Source organism: Schistocerca nitens, chromosome 1 (assembly GCF_023898315.1).
Source record: "Schistocerca nitens isolate TAMUIC-IGC-003100 chromosome 1, iqSchNite1.1, whole genome shotgun sequence".
In the NCBI taxonomy this organism is placed as follows: Eukaryota; Metazoa; Arthropoda; class Insecta; order Orthoptera; family Acrididae; genus Schistocerca; species Schistocerca nitens.
In genome coordinates this window covers 202,733,534-202,737,962 of record NC_064614.1, presented here as the reverse complement: position 1 = coordinate 202,737,962, position 4,429 = coordinate 202,733,534, and the positions used below count along the sequence as shown (strand labels likewise).

The 4,429-nt window shown below is 40.7% G+C and overlaps 1 non-coding gene across 1 annotated transcript; it reads left to right on the top strand.

Annotated features, from left to right (window-relative positions):
• The first annotated feature begins 2,608 nt into the window (after nt 1–2,608).
• Nucleotides 2,609–2,690, top strand: Trnal-aag (transfer RNA leucine (anticodon AAG)). The gene has a single exon. It is a non-coding gene; the product is annotated as a tRNA-Leu (tRNA).
• Nucleotides 2,691–4,429: the final 1,739 nt, after the last annotated feature.

The window sequence follows — 4,429 nt, the reverse complement described above, 5'->3', positions numbered from 1 at the left end:
CAATAGACTGTAACTCACTTAATATATGCTTAATTTTTTATTTTTAGTCACTCAGAAGCACCCTGCACCATACTGTATATCATCCTCATGATCTTTTTCCAAGTTTTTTCTTCTTTTCTTCTTTCTGGACTCCTTAGTGGCCAACTTTGCTGTACACTCTGCTTTATCAATGCGAACCTTGTCCATCCGTTCAAGTTTTCTGATACAGTGTGCTCCAGGATTAATTCCCATATGCTGTAGCACTTTCACCCTACCAATGTTGTCATCATTAAAAGCCATAACAGCATCACTGACCCCTCACTTTAGTGCCTTCATTCCAACAAAAGCATTTTTTGGTAAGCGAGTCCATACAAGATTATTGAACGACTCATTGGGATTTTGAGTCTGACCATGCAGACACTTCTTCAGTAATTAAGGATTTGCCAGGTCTCTGTAAATAGGTTTTATGATATCCATCCACGACTGCTGCTGGAACGGAACGTTTATGGCTGTATGAACTGTTTGAATACTGGGCATTGCGGTAATTGCACCATGAATCAGGTCCAGGCAGGCAAAGGCGGTGCACTGGTTTTTCAACAGTTGACAGTCTGTGGAAGAAGGTAGCCGATATTGCCTGCTTATTTTCAACAAATCATCAGTATTATTTCTAATGGCCATCCCATAATACTGCTGTAGTTCATCAATCATTTTGTCTGTCAGCCTGCCCCTTATGGTGTTACCATCACAGAGTTTCTTCTCTCTCAAACTTCGTTTCAACTTCCTCAACCTGGTGCCCATCCTCTTCTGGACATGATCTTTATAACACAGCAATCCACAGCCTTCTGTATAAAAAATTACTGAATTTATTGGATCTTGAAGTAATGCACGTAAAAATTTTAAGTTTCAATCAGCGTTGTTTATATTTAAAAAAATAAAATAAAATACTTCCCATGTGAGTTTATAAGTGATATAGATATCATTTTATTCGGAAAATTGCAAATTTTATAATGAGGTAAAAATTCCAATATTTGAAAAAAAATTTTTTTCGTTCTATCTCCCCTTAAAAGGTGGCTGGAAGGGCTTCCTGTTGTGATTAACACCGTACTTAGGTACAAGTTATATTGTAAGCATGATCTGCGGATGGTTGCTAGTCAAACAAAAACTATTCTCATCTAGTTGTACTTACATTATACTGCAATCGAAACTACTTAAATTCACACTGCGCAACACAATTAAAGGGTCAGTTTTTCGGAACCCCGTAATTGTCTCCCATTCGGACGAAGACTTTCGAAATTTGGCTTAAATGTGCCAACAACCTTTCTCTTTGATGTCGCAAAAGTCTGGTGCCCTGTGACGTCACCTTCGGGCTCGGCGACGCTTCAAACAGCGAAAAAAAGGCCAAAGCTCTAAGTTCATGTGAGGTGTAAGGCGAGTTATTGATGTCACATTGGCAGCAAATTTCACCACGATTCTGCCCGACGTCACCATAAAAGTGACGGACGATGGGAAGGTTGTCGCATCCCGTCTTAGCCACATTTCATCTCTTCTTTTGACGCCTCTGCGGTGCAGGTCAGAACCACGATGCCCCGCATTGAAATCACGCGGTTTTCCTATGGGTTGCCGAAGAAAACATTTCAGAAAGGCCGCTGCTCAGTATCGACACGAAAAGGCCTCAGGGGGTGGTATAAAGGCTGTCAATGAAATTACCTCTTCTTGAGGCGTCGATTCCCATAGATTTCGCGGTCGAAAATGACAGTTCACAATGCTGTAAGCAACAGGACGACAATCTTGATAATCTTTGACACCGCTAACACTTCCAGACAATTCAACCCTTCTCTAGGGACACTACTGAAAGTGACTGCATCCCTTTGGACTGTAGCGCGACTACAATTTTTGCTCTGGTATACAGGGTGGAACCTGTAGCACCCGTTAAAGATCATTCGACGAAATTTGATCGTAATTCCGATGCAGCGAAGGGCGTTTACGCTTTTTCAGCCCTCCTGTTTTGCACGTTCTTGTGAGATAATGACATGATCACGTTAGTGCGCACACACAGATGAATCGTTCGTTAAGCCCTTAAAGACGGCGCAGCGATCGAGTCATGTGATCAATCACACGCGCACTAGCTCTAAAATAGCCATAAAATGTGTGAAATTACAGGATTAGTTGGTGTTTCGCGGCGGACTGTTCAACGTGTCTCTTAGCAGTGGTGTTACATACGCGGCCACGAAACAGGACATCAGAGTAGTGTTCGGAAAAAGATCCTGACTTAGAGGAGCCGGAGAGGAGTTTCACGGCTCGTGAAACAAAATCGCTTCCAAAGCCGACAGGAATTGCTGCAGGCATTGAATGAAGATCCTTCCCAACCTAATAGCCCGCTACGAACATTTGGAGTCGGTCACCTCGCAAGAGGCCATTGTTCACACAGGCAACAGCAAAGTTCATCGGGCTGGAACAGGTTTTCTTAACACTCCCTCACTCTATTACATCTGCACTGGCCTGCAAAATCATCAGTAGAAAAGCTGTAGGATATGCTGCAACAGCGAGTAAAGCGCCGACATCAGCACCCCGCAATTTGGTGCAACTGCGCAATTAGTATACACTGTTGGCTGATACGTTGCGACCATCTGGTAGCGTGGCCGAGCGGTCTAAGGCGCTGGTTTAAGGCACCAGTCTCTTCGGAGGCGTGGGTTCGAATCCCACCGCTGCCAACTGTTTTAACTCACAAAACCAATCAGGGTGTACAGTTCAGAAATCGTTAAGTAAAAGCTGGTGCCTATAAAGCACTTTAGAGAAAGTTTAAGAAATGTTGATTGAGGACGGTCGCATATTCTGATGATAAATGCAACAAATTTTTTGGTCAATTTATATCTGTTTTTGAACATTGTTGCCCAAGAAAACTACTAAATGTAAACCAGTTTTCAAAGAAACCCTGTACAGGTATTAAAGCGTCATCAGAAAGAAAAAGATAACTGCATGAGATTGCAAGAATTAGTAAAGACACAGAAGTAATTTTACACTAGTAAAATTAACGTAAATGCTGAGAAAGGTTGTCAGAAAATAAAAAAATATGTATGTTAATGATTAAAATAACAACTCGGGCAATAAAATCAAATCAGTGTGGAATGTTGTTAGAAGGAAAACAGGAAAAGTAACCACTGGAGCAGACAGTATTACTACTAAAGAGACTGAGATTCTCTTAACCAACAGTACACAGGTAGCTACTGCATTTAACAACCATTTCTGAAGTGTAGGTGAAAAAATTGGTGATGATAGTTCAATGAAAAAGCCAAGCACCACACAAAAGAGTCAATTTTGAGAAATCTTGGTCAGATTAATTTTCACCTAACAACCTCTTGTGAAATAAGGAAAAAGGTAAATCATTAAATCTCTGAAAAATAAATGTTCTGATGGAGTAGATTATATCTCTAACAAGATACTAAAACAATGTGGAGCAATTATAGCTGATGTTCTGAGTCATATATGTAATGGATCACTAACTCAAGGTATTTTCCCAGACTGGTTAAAGTATGCCATTGTCAAGACTCTCTACAAAAGAAGGAACCCACAGTTGTCAATAATTACTGGCCAATATCCATGCTTACAGCATTATCAAAAATGGTCGAGAAAGTAATGTACTCAAAGAGTGGTTAGCCATTTCAACAGTAGTGGGATACTTAGTTCGGGTTTCAAAACGCTGTTCTGCTGAGACAGCAATATGCAAATTCACTGCCCACATAATAGAGTCTTTAAATATTAAAATGTCATGAATAGGAATTTTCTGTGACTTATCCAAAGCATTTGACCGTGTAAACCATAACATTAAGTTACAATTCTATGATATAAATGGAACAGCATATGAGTGGTTTAAGTCATGTCTATAGAACAGGAAGAAAATGTTTCTTTATATAGTTTAAGTGATGTAAGGAAGTTTACCACTTTAGGAAACTGGAGTAAAATTACATTAGGTGTACCGAGCGAGGTGACACAGTGGTTAACAACGCCACTATGAGGATGCAAATGAGGTTTGCGTTAAATAAACGCAGAAGCTGTCGTGAACATTAGTTACCCTTGAGATTGGACGTCGTGAGTTGATGTTAGTCAAAAATGCCTTTAAGCAGCATAGATGCCATTTTCAACATCTCACTGAGTTTGAACGAGGTCGTTTAATATGGGTATGAGAAGCTGGATCTTCCTTCTACGATATTACGTAAAAAGTTGCAGGAATATAGCCACTGTACATGACTAATGACAGTGAGGGTTACTAGAATGTACGGTCGCAAGAAGACTGGGCTCTAGATGGCCTCATGGCACTGCCAAAAGGGACGACCGTCTTGTAAGGCGTATGGCTCCGCCATATTGTATTGCATCTGCAGCAGCAATTCGAGCAGCAGTTAGAACCACAATGACACAACGAACTTTTAAAAACCGGTTACTTCAAGGACAGCTC